Consider the following 7194-nt stretch of genomic DNA (forward strand, 5'->3'; position numbering starts at 1 on the left):
TTTTATTTTTTATGAAAATAACCGAACCAAACCGATTAATCGAAATTATCAAAATTATAAACCGAACTGAACCGATTAAATTTTAAAACCGAACCGATTGAACCGAATTGAATCGATTCGGTTCGATTTTTCAGTTTAAACTGAAAACTCTCCCCTATACATATATACTTAGAATTGTCATGTAATACTTATCATTAGTGTTTTATCATTAGTGTTACCACATACTGTTTATCCTTTATAAATTAACTTATTTATATGCTAAGTATTTTTTTAACAAGTATTTATTTTATTTTAAATATCTTTATTATTATTATTATTATTATTATTATTATTATTATTATTATTATTATATCAATTTTTATAATTTAAATAATTATTTTATTTTATTATTAATATCTCCTTAAATTTTTCAAAACTATTTGGAGTTATTCTTAAGATATACATAAAATGGTAATTTTACTCATTAATTATTTAAAAAAAAATAAAATTACTGATAAAAAAAGGAAATTAGATAAATTTTTTGGGAATAATTTTGTTAAAAATATTAATTAAATAAACAAATTAAAAGAAATAATTATGTTTCAAAGTTTTTCCATTTCTTAAATTTGATTAATAAAAATTTATTCATTACAAATATTAATTAATTAAATAAAAAATATTCATGCAACACACGAGCATATAAGATAATTTTAGAAGTGGGCATTAAAGTTTAAATAATGTTGAAATCTCCCTCTCTCAAGCCTTAAGAAAGGGCTTTGAGGATGCTTCCACGTTAATCATAAGAAAAATGACTACAGTTACTTCAATTTCATTAGCATTCTCTTAAAAAATGGGAAAAGGGAAAAGGGAAAAGGACGAAGGATAGTAAATTTTTTTTTTTTTTTTAAATAAAAAGTGAACACTCGTATTAGACATTTTTTTAATAAATAATATATATTTAACCACTAAAAAAGTCAAATTATATTATATTAAATTGATATTATTATAAATTTAAATTATATGAAAATTATATTTTATAAAAATATATGGATTAACCATATATATTATGACGTGTATTTTATATAAGTCTAATTCTCTGATCCAATTAAAATAAACCACCAACACTGTGAGTAACCTTAATCAAGAAGGTGAAAAAAAAAAAAAAAATCACCCAGCAAAAGCTATCAGGTTAAATTGACATGAGGTTATTACAGACAAGCAAAACACCTTCGCGGAATTTTCGGGAGAAGAATCCCTTTTCTATGGGAAGAAGATGAACTAACCATCTCAACACGTGCACACTTACCAGTAGCGAGGCTTTCAACATCGTCGACTAAAACTATATTGAAATTCACATGTACATGTTAAACAAGGATTTTCTTCCTATAGATCCGCATTATTATAAATTTAATATATAAATTATAAGATATAATTTATTTATTAAATATATGAGTTTCACATATTTATATTTTTAATTTATAGTAGACTAAATTTAAATTATATTCAGTAATATTAGTTATTATAACAGCAGTTAGTTGTTTTAGTAACTGTCAGCTATTTTATTAGCCGTTAGTTATTAAATATAATTAATAGTGATTAACTGTTTATATGGTGATTTAAAGTAGAAGTATTCGGTAAAAATAATTATTAGATTAGCTGTTAAATATTAAAATAATAATATCATTTTATTGATCATAATGAAAACACTCTTCAACATATAAAAGTTAAAAGAAATATCTTTTCATGAAACACTCTTTCAACCTTTAAATACTATTAACTATTATAAATACTATATTATTGAATAATATAAATAAGAGAGGTAATATTTTAATTATGATCAAAACATTAAACGTTACCTTAAAAATTATTGTTGAGCAGAGCATTGGACAAGAATTTCTTATCACAATCATATACGAGCAGGAGATAACTATCAATTTCCTACGAGAAGCTACTAATTTATGCAACTAGTTGCACCCGAAAGATAGTGGAATACTATCCAACTTCTTCTTCATGAATGTATACCATGATGGCTATGGCCAGCTGAAAACTGTTGCAAATTTGCTTGTAAATACAGCAAACCCTAATCTGGAAATTTAGGCGGTATTTTTTACTTTACATGCAATATAAAATTTCTCCCTACAATCAATTAGCTAATTTTCATGTGCTTCTAATCTCATTAATAAGGTAACTTTTGTTTTCTTTATTGCTTCTCGATGTGAAATGAAAGAAAGAGTGCACATAGCTTCATGGGTATGGAAATGCATACCAGATTATTCTATTTCGGCAGAATGTATCATTTGATCACACTTGACAAATTCATATCTAATTGTATTTTACTTGATTTCTTACCCGAATTAATACGTCCTTTTCTATGTGAATAATTTTTGGTAAAAATTTTACTATATTTTATCATCTTATAAATATAAAATAAAAATTAATACCATTAACGATCATTAATTATTTTTTATTTTATAATAACTCAACATGGTTATCATTATGAAAAGTTATAATTAATATTAGAACACTCATTTCTCTATGTGTGTTAATGATAAAAACAACACAAACTTTTAACAAAATGATTAAGCAAATTAGATCCTTGTATCCATTTTCATTTTTCACCCCATTCCTAACAAAATAAGAGAGAGTTCATTTCTTTTCTCATATTTTACTTTCTCAGATTTTGCTTTCATATTTTCTAAATTTTTATTAGAATTTAAATTTTAAAATTTATCATTTTAAAGGTATTTTAATATTATTAAATTAAAATTTTTTTATTTTTAAAATTTTTTATTTGCCTAACAAGGCTCCAAATTTGAGGAAGACGAATCAAGAAGTAGCGTGTAGTGATAGGCCTTTCACGTACGCCAAGCAACTCTCTATTTGGTAGCGCCAGCTTACATCAATCTTTATTAGGAGTTAATTAACAGCGACAGTGCGGGGCGGAGTAGGGATCGCCACCCATCCCTGTCCAGAGTGAGGCGGGCGAATTTTCCAGCCAAGACTTTTCACTTTATTTTTTTTTATTTTTTTATTTTAATTTATTAATATATAATAAGTTTTTATATATTTAATAATATATTTATAATTTTATTACAATTATAATATTCAAATATATAAAATAAATTATTTTTTAATAAAAAATAATATATTATTATATGAAACATGTTGCGAAAATTCAGATAGGAAAAATTTTTCTGGTCTTTATTTTGCATAATATCAAAAAATGGAAAAAATTAATTAAATTTAGATAAAAATAATTAAATCAGGTTGGAAAATTTTTGTCACCCCTATGAAGTTACTCTCAAATCAACAATTCCAGCTTATTAGGTATATGAACTTGGATTGGTCTTTATGGTCTTTTCACGTATTTAATTTTAATTTTGATTTCAATTTAATTTAATTTAATTTTAATTTAATTAATTTAATTAATTTATGTTAGAAGAAAGAATACAAGTAATGAAGAAAATGATTGTGTATTTATCTGTGTCTCATTTACAGAGATATTACATCTATTTATACATGAAAATATGAACTAATTTGGACAAGAATAATAATTGCTATAATTATGCTACACAAATCTCCTATAATCATGCTAATTGCTGTAATTATGCTACACAAATCTCCTATAATCATGCTAATTGCTGTAATTATGCTAACACCCCCCTCAAACTCAAGGTGGTAGCACAGGTGCCAACTTGAGTTTGCTTAAGAGATCCTGAAAGCGAGCGGGAGGATGCGTTTTGGTGAATATATTAGCGGTTTGGCTGACAGAGGAGACAGGAATCAAACATATGGTGCCATGAGCAATATGATGACGTACAAAATGACAATCAATTTCGATGTGTTTGGTACACTCATGAAATACATCATTATGAGAAATATGTATGGCACTTCTATTATCGCAATGAAGCATTATGGTAGAAGAATGAGTGACACCCAAATCAGTTAATAACCACCGTAACCAAAGTAATTCAGATGTAGCATCAGCAAGAGCACGATATTCAGATTCTGTGCTAGAACGTGCAACAACAGTTTGCTTTTTGCTACGCTAAGAGATAAGAGAATTACCCAAGAAGAAACAATAACCAGTTGTAGAGCGACGATCTGTCAAATCACCAGCCCAATCAGCATCAGAGTAGCCAGATAATACTAGGGAGGAGGTAGCGGAAAAGTGCAAACCATGAAAAAGAGTGCCTTTGATATAACGAAGGATTCGAAGTACTGCAGAGAAATGAGTTGAGCGAGGAGCAGACATAAACTGGCTGACTAGATGAACAGTATATGAAATATCAGGTCGAGTAACTGTGAGATAAACAAGACTCCCGACAAGCTGTCGATATAAAGTAGGATCATCAAGAGGAGTGCCATCAAGAGGTGTAAGTTTGCAATTGAGCTCCAATGGGGTTGATACTGTTTTGCTATCAGTGATGCCTGCTCGAGAAAGTAAGTCGGATGCATACTTGGCTTGAGATAGATAATAGCCATCAGAATTTTGAGAAACTTCAAGACCCAAAAAATAGCTGAGAGAACCCAGGTCTTTCATTTCAAAATGTTGATTGAGATAATGTTGTAACTCTAAAATACCAGATGAATCATCTCCTGTTATTATCATATCATCAACATAAAGCAACAGAAGAACAATACCACCGCTACGGCGAGTGAATAATGCGTAATCATGTGGACTAGAGAGAAACCAAGTTGAGCAAGAGTGGAACTAAATTTGGCAAACCAGGCCACAGGAGCTTGTTTTAATCCATATAAGGCTCGTCGAAGTTTGCAAACCTTATGAGGAGAATGATAACCAGGTGGAGGATGCATATAAACCTCTTCTGTTAAATCACCATGAAGAAAAGCATTTTTGACATCCATCTGGAAAAGTTTCCATTTACGAACTGCAGCAATAGCTAAGAGACTGCGAATAGATGTTAATCGGGCCACTGGAGTAAAAGTTTCTTCATAGTCAATACCATACTCTTGAGTGTACCCTTTGGCTACTAAGCGAGCTTTGTAGCGTTCAATAGTTCCATCAGAACGGGTCTTGATTTTGTAAATCCATTTGCAACCAATAGGGGTCTTGTTTGGTGGAAGATCAACTACATCCCAAGTATGAGTTTTCTCTAAAGCCTGAAGTTCGTCAGTCATATCTTGCTGCCAAAGATGGTTAGTACTTGCCTCACGATAAGAACGAGGCTCATGAAGGGTTGCAATAGTAGAGTAACAGTGAAAATCAGAAAGATAATGAGGAGTTTCTCTTACACGGGTAGAACGACGAAGAGTAGTGCTAGGAGGAGATGCAGGCGCAGGTACTAGATCAACAACTGGTGCCGATTCAATAGGGGCAGGTGTAGTTGGGCTAATATTGAGCACATCACAATCACCTGGATCAGGACTTGGAAATAGCTCTTTGGAGGAGTCAGTGAAAAATAGAGAGTCAGTATTGACAGAGTGATGAAATTTGGAAAGAGAAGAGAACATAGTATTTTTCCAAAAGGTAACATGACGAGAGATGCGTAACTTATTAGAAACAGGATCCCAACAACGATACCCTTTGTGTTCAATGCCATAACCAAGAAAACAACATAGACGAGCACGGGGTTCTAATTTGGTATGTTCATGAGGTTGTAAAAGAACAAAGGAAACACATCCAAAAGGTTTAAGGATGGAATAGTCAGGATGTTGTCCAAACAACTTTTCAAAAGGAGATAAATTATGAAGGACCAAGGTAGGAAGACGATTAATAATATAAACAGCATGAAAAGCTGCTTCTCCCCAAAATTTTTCTGGACATGAGGCAGAAAGAAGAAGAGTACGTACAGAATCAAGAATATGGCGATGCTTGCGTTCGGCTCGCCCATTCTGTTGAGAGGTGTGAGGACAAGAACGTTGAACAACGGTGCCTTGTTGACTAAGAAACTGAAGTAAAGAAGAATCCCGATATTCCATGGCATTGTCTGTTCGGAGAATTTTAATGTCACAAGAGAACTGAGTTTTAATCATTTTTGCAAATGTGATGTAAATTTGTGATAACTCAGATCGATGTTTCAAAAAATATATCCAAGTAAACCGAGAATAATCATCAATAAATATTACAAAATAACGAAAACCATTTATTGAAGAAATAGGAGAAGGACCCCAAATGTCAGAATGAATTAAACCAAAAGGAGTGTCTGAAGTAGTATTATTATGAGAAAAAGATAATGCAAGTTGTTTTGCAAGCTGACAATTTAAACAATTAAATGACTCAAACTTAGTAGATCCTAATAATCCACGAGAAATTAAAGGTTGAATTTTACTGGTAGAAGCATGACCAAGACGAAGATGCCATTGGTGAATAGAGGAATTAGGGATTGTAGCTGGAGACACAAATCTCTGAGGAAGATGTAAAGATGTAAGCTCAAATAATCGACCCACTCTGCGACCCTCCCCAAGAATCTGTCCCGTTTGTGAATCCTGTACCTAGACACCATGGTGAGAAAAAATAACATTTAGTCCTTTTTCACATAACTGACCAACAGAAATAAGATTGAGTGCCAAATTAGGGATATAATAGGTGTCAGGGAGATGAAGATTTGAGGTAGACACATGACCAGTATGTGTGATGTTCATTTTAGTACCATTTGCAGTATGGATTGGTGGTAAGGAAGATACAGTTTTGGTGAAGACAAGAATTTAAGATTAGTGGTCATATGATTACAACATGCAGAGTCAAAAAGCCAATAAGAATTACCCGGAGTGGCAGACACGACAGCAGGAGAATTAGAAGAGATAACCTGTTTGAATAGTGCCTCAAGATCACTCATGGTGATGGCAGTGGAGCCCTCAGTAGCAGCAACAGCAGTGACAGAGGAAGATCCAGGCTTTGAGACATTCTTGAATTTAGAATGCCCTCCTTTTGGTCTTGGAGGACGTGTGGGACAATGTTCAAGAATATGACCGTAACCATGACAATATTTGCATTTTATAGTAGGACAATATGCAAAAGCATGACCAATTTGATTACAATTCTTACAGAGTTGATTGCCAGATTTCTGATGTGAGGATCGAGTAGTTGCAAAAGCAGCTTCAAATTGAGGAGTTTTATCCAAACTGAGACGAGTCTCTTCAAAAATAATCTCTTGAATAGCAGTTTCCAATGATGGGAGTGGATTTCGATGTAGCAGGGACGCTCGAACGACCTCATATTCTGATCGAAGAGCCATTAGAACTTGAATGAGA

The sequence above is a fragment of the Hevea brasiliensis genome, chromosome 3 (genome assembly GCF_030052815.1).
Source record: "Hevea brasiliensis isolate MT/VB/25A 57/8 chromosome 3, ASM3005281v1, whole genome shotgun sequence".
Classification (NCBI taxonomy): Eukaryota; Viridiplantae; Streptophyta; class Magnoliopsida; order Malpighiales; family Euphorbiaceae; genus Hevea; species Hevea brasiliensis.